This window comes from Protopterus annectens, chromosome 2.part1 (assembly GCF_019279795.1).
Source record: "Protopterus annectens isolate FY-2018-M chromosome 2.part1, PAN1.0, whole genome shotgun sequence".
In the NCBI taxonomy this organism is placed as follows: Eukaryota; Metazoa; Chordata; order Ceratodontiformes; family Protopteridae; genus Protopterus; species Protopterus annectens.
The window spans coordinates 657,887,728-657,913,106 of record NC_056729.1 but is presented as its reverse complement, the minus strand read 5'-3'; the positions used below and the strand labels follow the sequence as shown (position 1 = coordinate 657,913,106).

Below are 25,379 nucleotides of genomic sequence, written 5' to 3'. Positions count from 1 at the left end.
ACTGCATTCCCCAGAATATCCTACTGATTAGCCAAGGACAATGACTGTCTGAGGAACAGACCAAACATATGAGCCACACATCTGGACAGTGCCTAGGCCTCTGGACAGTGTAGAGGTATGACCACAGTGATGTAACAGAATGGAAATCCACTGACAGCTGTCAAACATGTCACTCATCACCTTATGTAGCATAGTAAGACCAACATGACACTCCCCCACATCAGCTTTGGGTAATTACCCATACATATTCAAATACAGCATGCACTACAGGGATAAAACTGTAGTGAAAAGCAGATAATGGTGCAAAAATGTCCACCCAAAAACATTTTCACCACAGTCACAGCAACATACCAGTACCCAAAATGAACTCCAGTGTACAACAACTGTTTGAACAAACATATCCTGATTTCCAGTCACACACTATACTGACATATACTGGCCAAAATCACAGTGTAATGGGAATCCTGAGATGTTACAGGACATTTCACAGTCTGCCCCTATTAGCATACAGACCTGATGGACCACCAGCAGCTGCAGCAGCATGCACAGTCAGATAGGTAAAGGATGTATGGCACTCACATCTACTACTCTCCCTAGCCAGCCCAACATACATCTACACAAAACACTTCTACACAATCTTGGCAGTCTGTACACAATGGCCAGACATACATAACTGTCATATGTACAGATTTCCACAGAATTTCCTGGGTGTGGAACCATAATCCTGGCCACTGCCGCATACCACAGCCAGGAGTCTGCTAGGTCACTGGGATGATAACTGGAGTACAGTTGGTAATTAATGATATACCATACCTCTGCACCTCATAGTGCAGGACATCTGGACACCTCATGATGTACTTGGGGGACAGCAGGTCAGAAAGAGGGACATATCACACATAATGGTGTTACAAACTGAAACAGTAGCTAGTGTTACATGTGTTGTTGTAACGTAACATCCCTGAAGGATATGATGTCTGGAACACCAACAGATGTCACCAGCTAGTGACTACAATCCTCACATTATCCTACTGACCCCACAAAAACAGACATTGTTCGAGGAACCAACCAAACATAACAGGCAAACCTCTGACCACTCTGTGGACAACATGCCATTTGAGAAATATGTCATAGGCATATCACTGTCAGATGTCAAGTCACTCAGTAAATGCATGTCCAGACAAACCCTGTCAATCTAGCAACCTTCCATGTGTATAACAGCAGTAATGACATACATGTACCCAATTCTGGAGCTTTGTCCCCCATGTTGTGTCCTGTGAGGTATTCTCACCTACTGAATGTGAAGCTGTAGCCCCCAAACCTCCATAATGTCCCCTGCACAGGCAAGGAAAAGTGGGAAGGCCCACATGAAGGATGTCCCATATGTTGGAACTAGCAGCAGTGTCCAGGACCACACCACAATTCTATGTGGGCACCAACATAGCTGTATGGCCTCAGCAATACTTGACAGGGCAACATCAACCCCCTCAACATAGGCTAAACGCCTGTGGTGGACAGCAGCAATACACAACTACCATCATAGGTGGAAGTAATCGCAGGATGGGCCAAGAAGGAACAGGTGCCTCACTGGCAGCCATGTCACCTTGTTCTGCACAAGCAAATAAGGTCACAGGTGATGTACACTAATGCTGCCTTTGAGTGAAAATTGGATACATCCATCAAGGCCAATCACCAGGCCTTCCAGACATGTGTCTGCAATTTCAGAGGCAACACACATATCTGCTCTGTAGTAGTGGTCAATAACATCACATACACATATGCCATAAATGTAGGCAACCAGCGGCAGAGAGGTGAAGTGTAAACTTCACTCCCTGTCCCCCCATAGGTACACATGTGCATGTACAGCACCTGCCCCTCCTCTCATGATCAGGAAGCAGGTCTGTAATGCCCTCTCAAAGGCAACACACAGAGGTCTCCATAGGCCTGACACCATTCCTGGCTGCATCCTACATGAACACATGAAAGTTGATAGAAAACAGGTTATGCATTAGCATGAATGTTCTGAAGGATACACATCTGAAACTGAAATATATGCCATTATGTCATGACAGCAGTCCTAAATGACATGGCCAAAAACTTCAATACTCTCCAGTTAATGCAATGAACAAAAAGCTAAAGGCAGGATAACACAAAACGATAAGTCCTCGGCTTGGACCCACAGAGTTTATTCCAAATCACAGTTGATACAATACGTTAAGCGCTTTCATCTGAAACCCAGTTCCCAGCTTTATAAACATCAGTCTATCAGACACTCATTTCATCCTCCAAAAACACTCTTGGCATACTGTTCCTTCAGGATAACCCCTACCCCCTTTCTCCTCCAATCTACACCATGATAGCACAATTGTGACCTGCCTCTGATACACCTAGCCATACTCCCCTTCCATCAGGTCTCTTGCACACGCAATATATCAACCTTTCTCTGGCCATCATATCAGCTAGCTCTGTCCCTATGCCAGTCATACTGACAACATTAAATGTTCTTACCCTCAATACCACACTCCTAGCCTTTCTCCTCTCCTCTCTTCCTGCCATATGAGTGTTGGACATCCTCTAGGCTATGCCTGTCAATGCAAAGGCTACTGTGCTATCGAATGAATCAAGTGTGTTACAGCAATATTAAGACAGTGTCACTAATTTTGTCCCATTGCTCCCCATTTATGTGTGGCGTTCTGCAGATGTCCTGCTCTGATGAGTTGTGAAGGATGACTGGGCAGCAAGAGTGTGAATAAAGTCTGTCATATTGACATAGAACAGAAATATACCTGTGCACATATCAGTAAGACTAGGTGTATCTGGCCGCCTCATAACAAAAGACATGGGATGCAAAATGTCAGTTAAATAAGCCGTACATGTTGTACACATGTGTAATCTTAGTTACTGTGCATCAGAGTGACTTTTCTACAGCTACTGGTTGTTGCATTGCCCTGACACAGCCATGGGTACTACAATAAGCATGATTATCAGTTTGAAATTGGGGAGGTGTCCAAATGTTTTGACTCTGTGTCCATGCCTACTACAAACAGCTATATGAACACCTACATAGCTGTATGGATTCAGCAATACCTTACTTGTAAAACCTGCCTCCACCAAAGTAGAGTACTCCCCTTTGCTGGACAGCAGCAATACACAAACCACAGACTTGGTCCCTATATTGGCTGCACAGGGCAAAGTAGGAGCAGGCACCAACTTGGCATCAAGTCAGCAATTGTCAGAACAAAGCATATGAGGTCCAAGGTGGTTACTGTAAGGCTAACTATGAGTACAAATTGGACACATCCACCAAGGCCAATCACAAGGCCATCTTCCCATATGTCTGCAATCTCAGAGGCAATAAACCAACCCAACCTGTAATGGTAGTCAATCAGACCACATACACACACAACGTACCTATATCCAACCTGCTACAGATAGGATTAAGGCAAACATCACCCCCCTGGCTCAGCATCACTATAGGTGGATATGCACAGCACCTGCACCCCTCTCCCTCATCACCAGTGAGCAGGTACATATTGCCTACTGAAAGGCAACAAACATAAGTATCCATGGGACCTGATAACATCCCTGTCCACATCCTACATGAACTCAGCCATGTGCTCCCCCACCTGTGGCTGTGCAGTAGTCACACCAAGACTCAGTACCATCCACACCCCATCTGCATGGAAGATGGCCAATGTCATCGCTCTACACAGACCCGAATGAGGAATAGAGGATTATGCAGCTAATTGGCTCTCATTGGGGGGAATATGACACATAAGGTCCAGGAGTGCAATGCAAGCTGATACTGTGCTGATAGATTACAGGGGTATGGTGTGGTTGTGAGCGGTGGCTATGGTATTCAATGTATATGTGCAAGTTCTGTACATACAGTTGTCAAATGTATGAGGTCCTGTGATGTGTTTTCCTGTTAATGTTTTCCAGGTGCAGTGTCACATCAGTGAAGGGCAACTTTTTCAGTGGCTGAGACAACCATAATCATAGAAGCCATACTACAGAACCATGCAATAATATTTGGCCGGAGCCAGCAACATCTGCGGGAGAGGACTGCCCTGTGGGATGACCTAGTCCACAGGGTAAATGATGTCAACCTGCATGCACGTACATAAGAGCAGGTCCGTCAACGTGCAACCAACCTCATACACCATGCCCGGCAAAGGGCTGCTGCTGTGGCCAGGGACTGCACAGCCACAGATGGGGGCCCAGCCATGCAGCCCCCACTGATACCCACTGAGGGGCTCCTCACCAACCTTGGGGCACCCATCCCAGTACAACATCAGGGTACAGACCCCCACATGCTGGAGATGGGTGGCACCCAGACAATGGATGAGGAGCGTGCAGGTAAGGCCCCAGTGGAGATTACTAGACTAGTGTAGCAGACATACTTGTATCTGTAGAATATCTACATGCATGTGTCAGGTCAGATTGTAGTTGTGGATTGGGTTTTTTAATGCACAGACATGCACATGTATGGTGAAGGAGAGCAAATTGTGTAGTATTGGGGGTTGTACTGTAAATGTGCAGACATGCTGCATCCATCCTGTACCAATGCCACGTGTGAGTCTGCTGATAATGCCTCTCTCCCACAGCTACCTAGGTCCCTCTGATCTGCATATGAGAGAGCAGCCTGAAGTTGTTAAGTATGGAATTGTTCTGTTGTGGTTTGCCAATACCTCAGGCATATGAAGGGCATGCAATTTACCATGCACACAACTGTCACTCATAGCCGTATTGCTTTATGTGCATGTTCACTTGTGATGGGGTTAAATGCATTGCATCACAGTGGTCACCACAGAGGCCTGTCTAAAGAGAATGCAACATTCCTGTAGCATACCTCACAACCTGTCAGTGCAAGACTTCTGGACAGAGACCAGCAAAATGGGAGGACAAATGGCCTAAGGTAGGGACATGTGTGAAACATTATTCTTATACAGTGAACATAAACAGTGCACACACCCCTGTTAAGATGCCAGGTGTTTGTGATATATACAAATTGAGACCAATATGTCATTCCACACCTTTTCCAACATTTAATGTGACCCATAACATGAACAAAACCAACCAATCTGTTGGGCACCAAATATGGAGTATACAAACCTTACAATAAGCTGGATGCATATGTTTGCACACCCTTCAAATAATATTTTATTGCAGCAGCTTGTGATATACTGACAGCATTCAGTCTGCTTGAATACACACTTGTCATCAAGTAAAGGCACTCTGAGTAACACCAAATAACAGTCTGCTGTCCAATTAGGATAGTCATGACATTTGCTCAGTTGTCTGCAACAGCCATGGCTTGCAGACAGTTTACAAAGCAGCAAAGGGATCTTATATTTGAAAGGTATCAGTCAGGAGTAGGGTACAACAACATTATCACAGCATTGCATACACCATGGAACACAGTGGAGACGGTCATCAAAAGGTGGATTGAATATGGGACAACAGTGCTGTTGAAAAGAACCTGATGTCCCTACAAAACTGATGAAAAGATATTGCTCAAACCTGGTCAGGAAGGCTGCCAGGAGACATACAGCAACACTGAGGGAGATACATGAATCTCTTGCAAGTACTGGTGTTGTGTACTACATGTCAGAGCAATCTTTCATATACTGCATAAGTCTGGCCTATGGGGTAGGATCAGAAGATGGAAGCATTTCCCCACACCAAAAAACATCCAGGGGTGCATACAACTTGCAATACAGCACATCAAGTCTCCCAAACACATGTGTGAAAATGTGTTATGGTATAATGAAAGTATGGATCGATCTCACAGCCACAATACCAAAAGGTACGTATGGTGCACAAGCAACACCTCTCTTCACCTGAAGACCACCAACCCCATAGTGAACCATGCTGGTGGCATTGGCCTGCTGTGGGGATGCTGTTCTAAAGCCAGAACTGGGCCTGTAGTCATGGTGGTGGGAATTCTGAATGGTTTAAAATAACATTCACATCTGGCCCACATCCATCAGGCATCTGCAAGAATGCTGAGGATGGGGAGGGGCATCAGCCTTCAACATGACAAAGACCTGAAGCATACATCCAAAGCTACTTAAGAGTTGCTCCACTTAAACACACTCATGGTTATGGATTGGCCCAGTCAGAGCCTAGACCTAAACCCAATAGCAAAACCCCAGTGTGACCTGACGAGGGCTGTGCACATGAGCTGCCCTTGAAATCTGACAGAGTTGTAGGACTTTTGCAAGGAAGAGTGGCCATATAATGCCAAGTCAAGATGTGCCATGCTGATAGACACCTTCCAAAAGGAGAGAATACTGTAAGTCACTTACAAGGTGCTTCAACAAAGTATCATTTTAAGGGTGTGCACACTTATTCAAGCACCATATTGTACATATTTCATTCATTATATTTTACACGTAGTACATTTGTTTATCAATTGGATTGCACAGGTTATATGTCACATGAAAGGTGGGTAATATATTTAAATGCATTATTGTGGACTCATTTTATATATTGCAAGAACATGGCATGTTGACACGGTTGTGTACATTTATCATATCCACTGTAAGCTTAGAAGGTTGGTAGTGTAACAGGTGTTTTGTGACCACACATTTACTGCTGGTTTGGAGGTCTGAAACTCAAATGAATGTCATTAATTAGTGACATCACTCCTCAGATCATCCCAGTTATGTATCAGACAAACACAGGGGTTATGAGAAACAGAGCAAACATATGAGTCAGACCTCTACACATCCTGCAAGGATATGTGCAGTTGTGAGGTATGTTCTGTAGTACTTGCCAGTGTGCTATACAGGTGAACAGCAATGATGTGTATATGGGTGCAGTCTCTGCTGGGGAAAGGCTATCACATACTAACATTACTCACATATCCCAGGGCTCAGTATTACTAGTTACATGTAGTAAAACTGGCTGCAATGCATGATGTCGAGGGCCATGTGCCATGCATGTCGCCATTTGGGTAACATGAGGCCTGTGTGACAGATTTGTGCCACCTCATCTGTAAGTGTCTGTGTGTGTGTGTGTGTGTGTGTGTGTGTGTGTGTGTGTGTGTGTGTGTGTGTGTGTGTGTGTACCAGCCAACCTCAAAGCGCAGGTATTAATGTACACATGTTGCCTTCCCCACATAGGTGACGATGGGGTTCGGGGTCCCTCCCACATGGAAACTGATGTTGTGGTCTCTGCAGACCCTAACAAACATGATAGGAATAGCGAGGTACAGGTGGGGTTGACAGGGGCTGAATCTGTGCCATTGGTTGGCATCCCAATGTTGTCCACACTATCCCCACACACAGTGACAATGCCCACACATACACCATCACCAGTGGCCACAGATGATGGACAGTTGGCAGGTGGTGGCATGGAACAGGCTAGTGTGGTGACTTGGTAGATGTGAGTGTAGACACTGGCAATAACCAGAGTGCAGGTGAGGTCCCACACAGGCGGCTAGACAGGGGTGCTCACAGGAGGACTGCTGCTCATCAAGCCACTGTTGCAAGTGCCACAGCAGTTCAGCAGGTGTTACCAGACGCATGTTTTGGCTGTCATGGATGCACAGGTATGTAGTGAATGCCACACTAGATAAATACTCAGGGTGGTGGATGCAACGCTTCCTGATTTACGTGGCGACATGCATGACCTTGTTGAGGTCACACATCAAAATATTGAGATCATGAATAGATGGTGGGGTGAGACCTTGGCAGTCCTAGACCATGGCATGTCAGTGGTAGAGCATGTGGTGGGAGATGGGCATCAGCCACATGGATGATGGTCAGCACTAACAACAGCTGAGAGTCTACGGGGCCATGCACCTTCACACTCCCATAGTGACAATGACACCAGAACTACTGAAGGGAGGTTGCTGTCCACATCACACTGGAGCAGGCCATGGGCACATGGTCCTGGCTGGTCCCATCAGAGGCATGGATCTAGCAGACAGCAGTCACCATCAGGAAGCAGTATTGCATCTAGCCTTGGGCCTGGTGGTGCCAGTGATACCCCTGGCAGGAGCAGTTCTCATGTCTGTGGCCAGAGATGGTGAACTGGACACTCTGCCATGTACGGTCCACAGCTGTCCAACATACCCCTGTGTAGGGCAGCCACATGGCATTACTGTCTGCATACATACACACACACACACACACACACACACACACACACACACACACACACACACACACACACACACACACACATCTGTATCACAGGCAGGTCACCTCCAGACATACACAGCACCTCTGCAGAGCCCTCCTATTGGATACCCCTCCAAATACACACTCATGATGTCAACAGTATGGCCCAGCCTAGGCCTCTGGCAAACCCACATCACACCCTGTGCATATGATGATACCTGTGCCATGTCCCTGTCATCCATAACATTGATGCAGAGGCATGCTAATATGGGTCTGATGCATAGGGTGAATATAGTACAGTGTAGCTATGTAATACTGTGTAAGGTGCTGTTGGCTTGCATTTGTTATGAGTGCACATACAGGTGAATGTACCTTATTAGCCAGGATGAATTATTGCTGTTAGTACCACTGAATAAATGTAGTCTGACATGCTGTATTCTGTTTGTGTTCCAAGTGTCCGTGTGTCTGCAGGCTGTGGCCCTGCAGACATTCCCAAGAGGCAGTATGGCAGAGTGGGAATACACTGACCATGTCATAGGCAAGGTACAGCTTTATATGTACATGGACCAGTTGTGTATGCATGCAACAGTGTGTGAGGGACACTGTCAGACAGTATGACCTTGCATACATTCCTCTTGTCACAGACAGGTAGCCTTCAGACATTTCACCTCAGTGTTGTGCACTACCACAGGCTCATACATACAGAACAGGTTACTGCAGTACTGTCAGCAGGTCCTTCACAAGCATAGTCATTACATTAACTGCAATAGATTCACCTGTCAACACCTGTTGGCCCTGCCATTTCTTTCCCATACACTCAACCCTGATGCAGTTGGTGAGGACATGCATGATACTGTGAATGACAGATTTGTTGTATGTATTCCTGAGTTCACAGAGTGGAACAGGGAGACAAAATGGTATATCCTTTGCACACACATACACAGTAAGGACTGACACAGGAGATGTGCATACAGTAACACAAACACAGTTGACAACAGACAGATTAGTAAACCTATATATTCACTTTGATGTACTGTAGTACAACATACACATGACATGCCCCACATAGATTATATGCATGGGACATAACATACTACCTCTTACAACAATTAATGTTGTGAATGCCTTCATGGATGGTGAGATAACCCACCAGAAATAGCATCTGGAGTCATGTATTGTTCCTACAAGCCTGGACAAGTGATAGGGTAGCTGATGTTGTATCAGCATGATGTTTCTGTCAGGTATGATACCTGATGCTGACATGTGTATCACTACACTCACTGTGGCCAATTTGGCAATTGTTAAGGGACACTGACCACATATAGGTTGCAAACATCTGGATATTCCATAGACATCAGCCTCAAACAGCCTTACTCCGTCGCATATCGCCTACTCAGATGCGATCTCTGCCTAACATACAAAGCTATGTCAAACCCAGAGCTGTTGGACATGTTCCACTTAAATCCCAATCCCTCTGAGCTACATGCTCTAGGGACCTAAACCTTGTCACCACATTAAACAGAACATGCCGGAAGGATAGATTCCTGTCCCAGAGACTTTCCATACTCTGGAATAAACTACCTATCTATATCAAACAAAGCTCCTCATTAGCACTCTTCAAGAAAAATCTTGATGACTGGATGGGAAATAGGAAATTCACCCCAGGGATCACCTCTGTGGCTCTGCTCGACAGTGGCACAGGAAAATAATTTTCTTGGGTAGCAAAAGCCAGGGTACCATTTTGGCTGGGCTTGTATAGGCCCCAGGGCCGATAGCCTAGTACCTACCTATGAACCTATGAACCTATCTAGTAATTTGTACTATAGTGTTATGCAGTTACCTCATGTGCTACAGAGCTTACTGGACTAACAACTAGCCAAAGTGCTGATAAATGCATAGGTGAGGTAAACTATTACAGGTGCCAGAAAGTCTGCCTTCAGTTTTTCCCTTAGATCTTGCTACTAGCTCTTTCTCTGTTGCACTTCAAATAGCCTAATAGCTTTGCACTTCAACATGTTTTTGTATCAATTATTCTAGCACACCTGAGAGCCATCAGCAGTAGTCGTTTCTCACGGAATTAGCTCCAGTATGTAGTAGTTATGACCACCCCTCCTGGCATGATTAAAGTGCAGTTCTCTGTGCTTTTGCCCATTAACCAGGTGCACTTGGGCATTCTGAGGCACTGTTGCAACTGCCTCATGTACACAGACAACCCTCTCCTCTAAACTCCCAACACTCAGACTTGTGAGAGATACCCCTTATCACCAAATTGGAAGATATGCACTTTCCAGTGAAGACTGGACTAGCTGGTCAAGAGGAGAAGGGTCAACACCTGCACCACACCACATGGAGAACATACCCCTCCAGAACACCCACTCGACCACCACAACACAGCACAAACCACAGGACACATATCTCATATACACAGTGTGCCCCTCAACCTAAGCCACTAAGGCTAACCACCTTGCCCAATACAGTAATCATAGGTGACTCACTATTGAGGCACACAGATATTCCACTCACTAGGTTGAATATGGAGAAGGTAACAGTCAGCTGTCTATCAGATGCCAGAATCCAACACATAACACATCGAGTCAGGTCACTCAACAACAACTAAAGTATCAACCTGTCATTGTCCATGTGGATGTGAATGACCTGAGATGCACCACCCTGGACTACATGAAAAGAGACATGGTGGAGCTCTCAGATTATGCGGCCCAGGTAGGTATGACAGTAGCCCTGAGCAGTATACTACTGTCACCCAGAATGATACTGCAGTATAAACTACAAATGAATGACTTCAACAATTGGCTTAAGTGTCTGGTGTCATTCTCAGGGGATCCAGTATCTGTCTGCTTGGGATGACATGATTGACAGACCGCGATGGCTTGCCAGATATGGCTTGCATCTGTCACCCCTGGGCTTCCAGGTACTGGCTAAATGTCTTGCCACCCCTATAGTGCCTTTTTAGGTGATGTTCCAAATCAAATTGCCACTGTAACAGCTATGAATAAATGCAATCTGAGGGTCATGCTGTTCAACACTAGACATCTAAATCTTGAGATGCTGTCACTTGAAGCACTACACAAAATGGAGAACACTGACATCAGTCTTGTAATGGAGACCTGGTTTACAGCAGTAGACAGCCCCCCTGCACTACCAGGCTATAATTCCTTCCACACCTATCAGCCCCAAAACATGGACCACAGCTACAAAGGCGGTGGTGTCTCCATACTCATAAAGGATATGCACACCTCCAGACTAGTATCCTAGCATAATGCATCTGAGACACTTTAGTTACAACTGACATTGGGTAATAGTGCAATCCAGGTCATAGCCTGCTATAGGTCCTCATCCATGTCCCTAGACTCTCAATCCACATTCTTCAACACCCTGGAATCTATCAAGGTCCAACCCAACACTCTCATACTAAGAGACTTCAACTACCCCTCCATCAGCTGGCAAAGATACTCAAGCACCAAGACACTGGCCCAACGCTTCTTGGAATTCATCATTTCCAATGCCCCGGACCAGTTTATTCTAACCGCGAGTAAAGGAAGCAACATCCTTGACTTGTGTTGATTATGGTTTACGTTCATGTGTGCGTTTTGCACATGGGCAAACAGCAAATGTTCGAAAGGACATTTGCAAAGTTTGCAAATGTTGAACGCAAAAAGGTTCGAATGTGCAATGAGCAAATGCACAGTGACATTCGCTCATTGCAGATTCGGCATTTTGGGGCAGATTGCACTATAGTGGCGATTGTAAAATGGTCCCTTTCCCCACTGTAGTCTGATCTCAGAGTTAGAATATTAAAGTAGGGGGGTGCGGGGGGTGTAGCCCCCACATGGGGTGCAGGGGGGCTTGCCCCCTGCTTTACACTTCATTACATTTTTTCAATATTTATGTTCAGAAATCAGCTAATCTGCATTTCGATTTGCTGATTTTTGAACATTGGAAACTGTGGCAGTTTTGTTTTTTGAAGTTACAATTTGCTCATATGAGCAATCGCATGAGTGAGTTGCATCTTTGTAAAGGTAAACCATTGATTACTAACATATGGGACTGTTGCTTGACAACATTAGTCAATCCCTACCTGGTCAGATCCAACCATAAAGTCATCACCATGGAAATCCACATCTCACCCACACCCTCCGCAAAGGTAACCACCTTGAAAAACTTCTCCAAAGCTGATTTTGGACTCCTAAAAACAGAGGTGGCTAACTTCACAGCACCCATACCAGTGGAAAATGCCTGCATGACTGCTGAATCACGCACAAATGCACTGTACAAACATGTACATAAATGCATGGAACTAGCCATAACCAACAGAACCATGATGCCAAACACTGGAGGCCAATCTGGTGGTCCCTTGCCATTAATAACCTGTGCAACAGAAGGAAGAAACTTTTGCAGAAAAAGGTGGAGTCCCAAGAGTGGTAAAACTCTCTTATTAGCCTCAACAACAACTTGAGATCCTGCATGAAATCATCTAAAGCCAGCTATGGTGGCAGAATTGCAGCATACACTGACAACAATCACAAAGCCTTTGATAGTTATATCAAGAACCTCCACGGCAATACCCAGAAGTGTTCTGAGTTACTGCACAATGCTATCTTCTATACTGAGCCAACAGATATTGCCAACATTCTTGCCAATACATTCAGTGCCAGCTTTACCCCTCTCCCCCCCAAGGGAACAATCAGAATGCCAGATGAATGCCAGGCACCCAGGATTGTTGCACCCCAGGTTAAGCCTGCATTGTCCACGGGCAAGAATTCAGCTTCCATGGGACCCAAATATATCCCTGGCTATGTTCTACATGAACTACAAAGATACCTGTCACCACATCTGTGTGCCCTGTTCAGTCACAGCCTCACCTCAGGCTTTGTCCCTCCCAAATGGCACACTGCTACAGTCATCCCTCTCCATAAAGAGGTAGCAACTACAGACCCTGGGAATTATCAGTACGTTAGCTTGATGAGTCTAATATGTACAGCTATGGAGTGCATCATTAGGGACCTGGTTGAGAAACATATAGGTAATCTCCTAACTCTGGACCCCACATAGTTTGGCTTTGTAAAAGGGAGATCATGCCTGTTCAACCTGGTTGACTTCTTTGAGTCAGTCACCAGGGCTGCGTATGACGGTAAGGCACTGCATACACCCAACATCAATTTGGCCAAGGCTTTTGATACCATTCCTCAATCAGGTATTATTGATGAACCGACCAAACTAGGCATCACCCACTATATCACTAGGTGCCTTGCAAATTGGCTCACAGATAGAACACACAGTGTAAAAGTAGCAAGCTCCAAGTCAGACAGCCAACCAGTCAGGAGTGGAGTCCCACAGGGATCACTCCTGGGTACTCTCCTGTTCAGCATCTACTTCTCAGGAGTTCAAACCAACACAAAGGAACTCTGGCTGACCAAGTTCACAGACAACTGCAAGCTGGAAGCCATCATTAACTCCACAAGTGATGCAGATATCCTACAGAAAGGACTCACTGAGACCACTGACTGATGTGGAAACCATGGGCTGAAGCTTAACACCACAAATGCATCATCATCCCCTTTGGTAAAAACTCATTTCCCACTAAGTACCACATTGATGGGACCCCACTGAACACTGTAGGCATTATAAGAGATCTGGGGACACAGGTTGACAGCAGCCTCTCCTTCAATCACCACATTGACACTGTGGTCAGGCAGTCCTATGTGGCACATCTCATTACCAAGGGTTTTGCATCCAGGAAGAAAGAGGTCATCGTCTCTGTATACTCTTCCCTTATTAGGTCAATTATAAAGTATAATGGCCCATTTGGCATGTACCTCACTAGACACCTGCAACAGCTGGAGAGGCCACAGAAGTATCTCACAAAGAGGATCCTAGGCATTAAACACATGTCCTACAAAGACAGGCTCAAAAGACTCCAGCTATTCTCTGTCTCATATCACCTACTTAGAGGCAATCTCTGCTTGACTTACAAAGCCACGTCTGAACTAGGTCTTTTAGAAATGCTACATCTAAAGACATCTCAATTCCTCCACACCACACACTGCAGAGACCTTGACCTCATTACCACAATCAACACAACATTCTGGAGGGACAGGTTCCTCACCCAGAGACTGCACATGCCCTGGAATAGACTTCCCATACATGTCAAGCAAATCACCTAGCTTACTCTGTTCCAGAGAAATCTTGATGAGTGGATGGGTAATAGAAAGTTCACCCCAGGGATCACTCCAGTGGGTCTACTTGATAGAAGCACTTGGAACTAACATCTGGTGGCACAATGGCAGGGAACTTATATGGGCTAGGCTTGTAAAGGCTCCGGGGCCATTAGCCTAGTACACCCCTATGAACCTATAAGGGGAATGACAGCATGACTGATAAAGTAGGGTAGTGGGTGGGAAACTTAGCAAAATACTTCTTCCTACAAACATACACACTTACACACACACATATTTTCCAGATCTGAGAGAAGAACCCATGCCTATCTAGTAATTTATACTAGAGTGTTACAAAGTTATCGCAAGCGCTACAGAGCTTACTGGGCTGACAACTGGCCAAAGGTGATGATAAGGGGACTGACATCAGCAGGACTGATAAAGTAGGGCAGTGGGTGGAAACGTATCAAAATATGTCTTTCTACAAGCATACACACACACTTATACACCCACACACACACATTTGTCGGATATGAGAATAAAACCCCTGCCTATTTGGTGACTTGTACTATAGTGTTACACAGTTATCACACACGCTAAAGAGCTTACTGGGCTGAAAACCTGGTCAAGATGCTGATAAGGGGAATGACATCAGCAGGAGTGATAAAGTAGGGCAGTGGATTATCAAAATGCTTCTTCTTACAAACATACACACACTCATTTGCCAGATCTGAGAATAGAACCCCTGCCTAGCTAGTAATTTGTATTATAGTGCTACACAGTTATCACATGTGCTACGGAGCTTACTGAGCTGACAACTGGCCAAAGTTGCTGGTAAGGGGAATGGCATCAGCAGGACTGATAAAGTGAGGCACTGGGAAGTGTTATGGGTGGGAATGGCCTAAAAGTGTTTCACCTACAAACAAACACACACTCCCTCACTCTTGCATACACAACTGTCACACACACACACACACACACACACACACACACACACACACACACACACACACACACACACACACACACACACACACAGTTGCCAGTATTGATATTAGAACCTCTACCTATCTAGTTATTTGTACCATACTGTTATGCAGTTATTGCACATGCTACAGAGCTTATAGGGGTGACTGGTGTCCAGTGCTACTTCTAAGGTGAATGACAGCAGCAGATCTTGTGAAGTAGGGCAATGTGAAGTGTACTGAGTGGGAAGAGTCTCCTAATACTTAGACCTATGGACACACACACACACACACACACACACACACACACACACACACACACACACACACATACACATACACATACACATACACACACACACACACACACACACACACACACACACACACACACACACACACACACACACACACACACACACACACACACAACAGACAGGCAGGTGATGTGATGTTATAAACCCAACCTCAGTACTGTTACACAATAGGACTCCAATTTTATGCTGGCACGTGCAACTGTTACAACTGGTATTCCACTGCCCCATAGCAGGACATCACTGTATGCCATTCAGGGTATCCATGTGTGTGACTCACTCTGTCTATGTCCCCCTGTGTCTCGCTCTCTATCACTGTCTGTCTCTCAGTTCCCCACATCTGTGTGTGTGTATGCTTGACATATGTTATTATCTGTTGCCTATATATATATATATATATATATATATATATATATATATTTATATGTTTGTGTGTGTGTGTGTGTGCATGTATCTCACACAAGAGATGCAGATATATCACATATGGGCCACCTACAGCTAGCTGAGGGTAATCCTGTCTGATGTGTATGTGTGGGGACAGTTGAGGTGTACATAGCTCTCTGTATGCACAGACATAATACACAATACAGTCATATATTCCGATGTGAGTTGCAACATGTCCTGTGATTTTCTAAGTGTAGGAGTATGCCCAATGTGACCTTCTATAGTTAGAGTGGGACTCCATTCCAGAGATAGGTGTACTCCAATCCAGGGTTTTGTGTGCTACAGCCATACCTCTCAAGAGTACACAGGACTTTCCTCAGGGTACTTGTTTTGTTTAGCAGACATTTTCTGACATATCTGAAGTCTGGCACTGCAATGTATTGTGTCATTACCTAGTGCCAGACATCCACAGATCATCACAGTGCTTTACCAGAGGAATACTAGATGTATGGTGCATAGACCAATATTATGAGGGCAGCTATGTACATTCTTGCCCAACAAGGCCATTTGTGAGGTGTGGCTGCAGCCAGTTTAGCAGTGACATGGCTGTGTAAACAGTCCAGCAACCTGGTGATATACTGGCTGGGGATCTCCTGCATGTGTGGTATCTTTCTAACCTGAGATGTCATATCCTTGTGTGAGCATACATCTCACCTGTGCATTTTTTGGCAGGTTGTCCAGGTGTTTGGCTAGAGGTTTCATCCATTCTATGTAAACTTGTGTTTTTATGGTAGGTTAGTTACATATAATTGAAGAGTGATGTTACAAAATAATTATAGACATTACTGTTTCAGACTACATAACCTTCAGACAATTCCTGGTACTGCAAACCCCTCATCCTACCAACTTTCTCAGTATGTAAGGGCGATATTTACATCACATGCCTATCATTGTGCCTTTGTTCCACTTTTATTTCTGCCCTTGTCCAGACATCTTGCTGTCAAAAGTTGGGAATTATGGGTGGGGTACAGAGCACATTCAACTGTGCAGGCATGTTCATTATATGTAAAAGCAAACATAAGAAAAAAGGATTATTGAGAATGACCACTGGCAACAGTACAAAAAAGCACTTATATTCACAAAGGCCTTGGCACCTCAGCTACACATCCTTCAAGATGTCACTAATATGTGCAGTGTATTCCACATAGCACTGTGACTTCCAGGTATGTCAGTGGCAGAGCAGTGTGTGTCACTGACATGCATAACAGCTGGCACTGCAGTTCTCTGCACATGGCCCTGTCAAAGACAGCACTGTACCTTAGCCACTACAAGACGACTGCCAGGAGAACGTGCTGGCCAGATCCAGACAGTATTAACCACACATACACATAGCTCATTGACCCTTGCACATTGTGGACAGGCAACATGTTTTTATGTGTATTGGTACAGCCCTACCAATGTACACTATGCTGCTATTTCCCTGCAAACATACATGTTACTGCATTTGTGTGGATATATGGTGGGCACACCTGCCAATTAAACACATTTGCACAGACTGTGCTGATATTTGCTTTACATTTTGATTCCATTTACCACACTATTGTGCCCTGTCTTGGAGACCAGAGGCGGGTCTATATCAAAATACTGAAAGTTTATTCTTTTGAATGTTCTTACATCGACCTCTAATCAGCGAATGCTGACAACATCGAACATTCAGAACAGCAAATTTTTTCCTAGGGAAAAAATTTGCTGTTCCAAAACACATACACACAACACAAGCACACCAAACAAACAGCAATCCACACACATACACCCAAAATCTTACAGCTAACCCTACACTAAACTGTACAAACACCACTAACTATCCACTTACCTTAACCCAAACCCTAACCCTAAGGTCCGTCACTATCACACACTCACCTCACCCGCACCCTAACCCTAACTCACCTAACCCGCCCTAGCCCTCACGTCCACACAATTGTACACATACCTCCCTCGTGCCCTAACCCTATCTCACCTAACTCATGCCCAATCACAGACTTACCTGGACCCAACCCGTAACTTTCCACCACAGCGCTGAAAATAATGAAACGACAGAAATGGACAACCAAATTCTTTCCTTAGGAAAAAAATTGGTTATCTGTCATTTCGCTATTTTCAGTTTTCGCTGACTAGGGGTCGATGTAAGAACATTCGAAAGAATGAACTTTCGGTGTTCTGATATATAGACCCACTAGAGGCATATCAGTAAAGAGCACAGGTCAGATTGTACTAGCATACATTCGAATTTCAGACTTTCTACCCTTCAGAGCCTTACTGCAACTGTGGATTCTGCTGTGCTATCACTGTGTGAGTCTGTAGGGGGTTGATTCAACATTGCCGTCATTTGTGTGCCTTTACCAGACATTTATTTGTGGTTTTCTACAGCTGACTTGCTGTGTGGGTGTGAGGGGTGGTTATGGGATCCCCACACTGACATTCATGACTGTGACCTATGACCCCCCAGTTAGTTGTACCCACATGTATACTGCAGTGGGATTTGCCACTTTGGGTACTACTGCATAGTGTGTGGAGGCCAGTTTTGGCCAGACATTTCCTGGTGTCCCACATAGCTGTCAGTTGTGTGCTGCTATCCCAGTAGGCCACCCCATTATTACCATAGATATGCTAGCAAAACATACCAATCCATTCATTTATTGTTAAGAAGACTGACTTACCTTGTGCTTGCAGCAGTTGTGAGGACAGTGCTTGAGGGCCGCCTGTGTTGGATGCACACAGTACACTGCCTATACATGGTAAGTTACAAGCAATGTGATGTGTGTGTCATCCATTTTACTGTGTGTGCGAGTCAGAGAGAGGTGTCAGTCCCTAGGGTCCCTACAGTGTCAGTGTGTGTGCTACGCATTGCCTCTTTGCCAAGGGCTGAGCATACTGAGCATGCCTCTGTCTGCCTACAGGAGCAGGCTCAGGGGGCTCCTCCTCTGAGTCCTTCTGTGCCTGTGGGGACCTTGGCAATGGTGGTGGGCTGCATGGCCCTTCCCTGTGCTGTTCCTGCTGCAGCTGTTTCCACAGGATCATATTGTGTAGCATGGCCATACTATGAACATGTGTGCACATGTGGCTGGAGAGTACTGCAAGGCTCCACCAGATATGTCAAGGCAGCAGAACTGTGAATTGAAAATCCTAAACACATGCTCTATAAAGATCCTGGTTTGTGCTTGTGAATCATAATGGCATTCTTGTGTGGGTGTGTGTGCATTTCTGATGGGTGTCATCATCCACGGCTCCAGTGCATACTCAGCATCCCCCATCAGATGGCCATACAGGATGCCCCTACTGGCAAATGCCTGGTACAGCTGTGATGAATGCCAGATGTGAGAGTCATGATAGCTTCCAGGGCTGCCAGCACACACATTCATGATAATGCCCTGGGCATTGCACACAACCTGGTAGTTGATGGAGGGGAATCCCTTGTGGTTTATTTAGAGCCTACCCTGTTCACCGGGTGGTGCTTTGATGTGGATGTGCGTGCAGTCTATGGCACCCATTACCTCCGGGTATTATGCTACATGGTGGAAGAGGCACATATTGCTGGTCCTCTCCTTACAGGTGTTGGGGAAGTAAATGAGCTCACCAGCATGTGGTAGCATGGCATCCAGGAACTGGTAGAGTACCATGAATGCAGATGCCTGTGAGATCCCCGTGATGTCCCCAGTAGGTCTTTGGAAAGTACCTGTAGCTAGAATTCTTAAGGTTACACATACCTTGGTATCCACTGGGATGGGTTCTCCTCTGTTGGTTCTAGGTCTGAGTTGAGGCCAGCACAGCTCAGTGATTTTCTGACATATGTCTCTGTCCACCCTGTAGTGCTCTACTATCTCCAGATCATGTAGCCCCTGAAAAGCTACCCTGTGTGTGAACACTCTTCTCCTCCTCCTTGGTCTGTGGCAGTTGTCAGCATTATCCTCCTCTCCACCTTCAGCCCCTAGCACATACTGATGTATCAAAGCAATGACAGCCCCTAACATTTCTCCAGTTAAAATCCCCCTGTATGTGTACACCAGTGGTGTAGAGTTTGTGGGAAAAAAACAGACGGTAAGGTGTTTCCATACTTTATACTGTTGTGCTGCAGATGCTGCCTGTATGATTGGCTGACCGTGATGCATTCCATCTATCAGCTATGTTATTTGTACATGATTACTTTAATTGTGTTATTTTCCTTTTTTTCCTTTTATCCCTTCTCATTTCCACCCATTTTAAGCCCTGAGGTGCACTGTGCAAACCCGGTGCCCAAATGTAAACAGTTCTGCTATTTCCGGGGTTTTTGTTTTTACTCAGTGCATGCCATGCAAACCCGTTTAGCTAATGTAAACATGAAGAAATGGCCCTCCCCTGGGTGCGAACATTCTCTTCAGTTCATGGAATAAGTAAATACAGTGTGGTGGTGCTGCGGTAGCGTTGTCGCCTCACAGTAAAACATTGTCCTGTTCGATTCTCAGCTAGAGCATCTTCTGTGTGGAGACATGCGTGAATGGGCGTACCTTCGTTGAAGGTTGTGCGTCAGGGCCAGCAACTCAGCACATAAAAATCTACTGCCAATCATTAGCGGACCGGAGTTCCACTGTGGCAACCCCTAACCGGGAAAAGCCGAAAGACATAACAACAACAACACAGACCCTTGCTTAGCTGTGCTAATCTTATCTCTGTGCCATATGGCTCCAATGTGCTTACAACATGCCTGACACACACCCTTTTCATGTCTGTTGCTACTCCTAGTTACACTATCATGCTAGAGCACCTACATGGTTAGGTGCAGTTTGGGACTTAGAAGAGTTTTGTGATTCAGTAAATTTCTCCTCATTTGCATACCCCACTCCCTTAGTCCATAGTTACTGCACTAACATAGAGCCTTTCCCCGTGACAACCACTGTTCCCTGGTATTGTTTTGATTCTGCATGTCATAGACTATAATGGCAAAATGTATATTTCCCCTAAAATTGAGTTTTCTCATTTTTTTTTTATTTTCGGCACGGTCCCATTTGTGCGCCGCTGCCCTATGCTTAAACGACCGAGATCGGCCAAAAAAAAAAAACTTTGATTTTTATAAAAAATAATCAGTTTTCCATGCCAATGGCCATATATTTGGCCATTGGCATGCCTAAACACTATAATACATGCTTTTTTGTGAGCTCTCATGCCTCTGTTTTGCTATTTGTAGAAATGTATTCAGTTAGTAACCGAAAACATTTCTGCAGTAACAATGTTCTTGCGTGGATACCTGGCTGCTTGGTGAGTCACTAATTCACCTCATTTGCATGATTTTCACCAGCAAATGAGATAATTAGCATTCTGCAGTCATATCCATGAAGGAACAGTGTAGGCATGCTTGTGCACATTAGATCAGCTGTTTGCTGGATCGCTCGGTGGCCATATTCCGTGCAGGAATGGCTACACTGTTCCTGCATGGATTTTTCAGCTTAATGAATCCCAGAGACTGTATTTAAATGACTACAAATATATTTGCAACTCTCTACAAATGTAAAATACATTTAGTACATGTTAGAAGACACTTCACTCATTAATTTAATAAGCATTTAATTTATAAACAGCTGTGAAGATTCCTTTTAAACTGCATACCCTATGCGGTTTAAATAAAAAATGAAATCCTGCCATAAGTTATATATTTATTTATTTTTTTGGCATCATTCTGGGGAATAAATGTTTTGTTTGTTTATTTATTTATTTGTCTGCAAGCTGGGGTAGTGGACTGATCCACATTAGATCTATTTCAGCCTATTATTTTTCTTATCTTTTTATCACAGATCTGAGGCTATCTTTATTATGAATTGGGGGATTCTGGGTAGAACATGGTAAAATTCCCTTACCCCTTGTGAGTGAGTTTCATTCAGTTTTCATTCCATGGAGGACACTGAAGAAGAGAATGGATTAGACTGTGTATGCATATGCCATTAGGGTGTGGTTTATACGGCATTTTTGTTAAAGATGGAGCCATAGACCATAAGGCAGAGTTCCACTAGGTTGTTAAATTAAATGAAGATCTTAACAAAATGCAGAAGTGATCAAAGAAGCCACTGGCTATGTGACAATATTATGATTGCCATAGGCAACGGCAAAATGGATAAAGCAAAAAACATGGCACATATGTGAAGCACCTATAAATGGAAGCTAAACGGAGTAAAAAAGTGATTGGTCATGGAGTAGGGCTGAAGGGAATTTAACTGAATAAACAGTAAACAACTAGACAGGTACTTTTGTGCCATGGTGGTGTGTACACAGTGGGTACCTTATAAATATGGACAAATTCCCAGTAACACTATCAAGAATAAATGCCCTCCATTTCCAATATGTACATCATCCAGGAAAAGTGCACAAAATTAAAATGTAATGAGTGACACTGCTGGAAAACAGTTAACTTTTTTTTGACTTGTTGATCTTTATCCATTTATGAAAATGCAAGGGAACAAATGAGTTATAATGAATCAGAACATATCCTTAACACAAGGCAATAAATATCGCAGCCAAAATATGTAAATATAAATATAATAGCAACTCAAAGTATTCCAAATCTAAAAATCACACAGGAGACATTTCATCATTTTAACAGTGGTACTCTAAGCTAAACCCTGTAGCTATTGCAGTGCTGTCTTTAAACCCCTGACATTTAAATTTATTACATTCAAGGTCATAAGAATATGGAAAATAGGGAAAAATTTAAATAAAAAGCTTACCTTTTCCCTCTACTTTGATTTATGCATAATCAAAGATAGCATTTCATAATGCCAATAAAAAAAAAAACACCATCAGACAAACTAAGATATTAATAACAAAATACACACATTATGATGTATAACACTACAAATACTGGCAAAATATAGTTGTCTACCAAATAACCACAAGCACCTCTGTAACTCACAAGGACCGGGCAGTTGAAGTTCCATGAAAAGTTTGTTGGAACGAAAGCTCTTAACCCATAATAAAGTATTTTAGAGTTTTATAAATATTTGACCAGATCCTTGTGAGTTACGGAGGCATTTGTGGTTATTTGATTTATAATTTGTGTGTTTTTATGTTTGAAAATATAGTTGTAACTCATGGTTTCTGTGAAAAGATATCTGAATTTCGTTTCAGTACCTTGACTATTGTGCAAAATTTCTTGGAGATGTAACAGAGATAACAGGCTATTTCATTATATGGTCTGATAATTTCTCTATTGGAGTCACAATAAGAAATTGTGACAATAACAACAGAAAATATTGCAGATATAAAGATATTGTTTCTTCCTACTGTTAAATAATTGTGTTGTGATGATTATGAAAATGTTTGCTTCACAAACCACATTAAGCAAAAGCATTTTGCAGGGAACAAGCCTCCCCACACACATACACACACACATACACACACAACCCTTGTGTGTGTGTGTGCTATACCCCAATGCCCTCTAAACATACTAACTTTGGAACTGCACACACAGCCTTGTGGGTAAAGGGGAAAAATTCCTTAGACCTAAGGTTTCACAGTAGAAGCAATGGAACCATATTATAAGGAAAGAAGATTTGACTAAATAAATGCAATGAATCCTGTTTCAAAGGCAGCTTAATGTAAAAACATTTATCCTCCTCTTTCTCAAGTGTTACACAGAAAAGTGATAATACTGATTATTTTTAATGAAGTGTTGGATATTAATCACATCATGACAAGGATGTACAGGCATTGACTACTCTGAAGAAACCAAGTACTTTATTAAATGCATTTGATGTGTGGGATGGTGGTTGAAAGAAGAATGTTAAGTTATGGATTAAAAATAAAAATCATATTTACCTAAATTTTTACTGAAGGAGACAGAGGTCAGTATTTCATATATTGGGAAATTGGGCACTTAACTGCTCTGTGTAATTACATTAAGTATTTGAATTTTGGAGAACTTTATCCTTTAAACCAAAACTGCAATGGTCAAATGCAATGTAACATTTGTAAAGAAATATCATTTAAAAACTTTTTATTTAGCAGTTTATCTGAATGAGATAAATATGATAAAAAGATGTTTCTTTTTGAAATGCTACCAAAACATTTTCAGGAAACAATAACTGCATAAAACAATAGAAAAAAGAGGTTAAAATACTTTTGCATCATTTGTATTGTCCCCTTCTTGGACTGTGTTTTCCTGTAAACAAAATGATCCATACTGCCATATATGAACAAAATCGGACTCAGTCCATTTAAAGGGTACTGCTATGCCATTCAGTTTCTTTGGGGAATAGTATATTGGTCTTAGATAAAGCTGAGTCATAGTTTCTTTAGGAATTTGTCTGTCTGTTAATTTTCATCAAACTGGCTATCAACTTTTAATATTTTTGGACTAGGAAATGCCAACATAGCAAAGTATTTGTAGCCTTTCCCTCTCTCCCTTCTCATGAAGTTATAAACCTATTGAGTCTTTGATGATTCACGATACTATCTTTGTAAGAGTAGCTCCAGTAGCTGGTAGAGAAGAAACTTGATACCGCTGACAGATATACAGAGGAAGTGAATGAGGAGGAGTTCCTGCAGCTAATTTCTAACTTTAAACACCTCTAATCTAAGCATTACTTCATAGCTGAGGAATAAATGACTCATTGTATTATCATTTTAAACCTGACAAAGAATACAAAACAGAAAATATGTGGAAATAAGGCAACACATTTTATTACATTCTATCCTGAGATTATAAAACATACAGTAATTTTGACAAGTGAAATTCCAAATAAATGACCACACACACACAAATACATAAATAGTTTTTCACCTTTCCATTCTTTTCTATTGATGATCTGGGGTACAGGTGGCTTAACATACTATATACAACCAAATCCGTGTATATACCAAGAATAACTGGATATTCCACTAGAGAAACATTTAAACAATTGTATATTTCAAACAGACAAGCAGTCAGTTCATTTTTACAATTTACAATAAATAAATCTGAGCATTGAAACTGCAGAATGAAAAGCCTAAAGGAAATTAGTTGTTCTATTATCACATAAACAGATATGTGACCAAATGTCGTCTAAATAAGGAAACTGTTTATTTTATTTCTGCAAAATTTCAAAATGTATTTAAATGTATTTAATTACATTTTCGTTGCATGTGATTTTCTATGCAAAACACCTAAATAGAAACTTCCTCACTTGAATTTAAATCAAAATTTGCATATTCTTCTTTTAGCAAACACTATGGGATCCTTAACATCAAACTCAAATACTATTAAGTGAGGCAGATGTGACCGTGGTTTAATTCCCCATTTGAAGGACAAGAGCTAAAGAAACATATCTTCAATCACTACTTATACTAAAAAAAATTACTGGTGAATTATATACCATATCAGACTTAAAACAATTGCATTTAAGAAAGCCTTAA

At 43.2% G+C, this 25,379-nt stretch overlaps 1 protein-coding gene across 1 annotated transcript in view; it reads right to left on the bottom strand.

The window, feature by feature from the left end:
• The window catches only part of EFR3B (EFR3 homolog B), a 2,101,782-nt gene that overhangs the window by 921,230 nt on the left and 1,155,173 nt on the right, over positions 1 to 25,379 (bottom strand). The window lies entirely within an intron of this gene.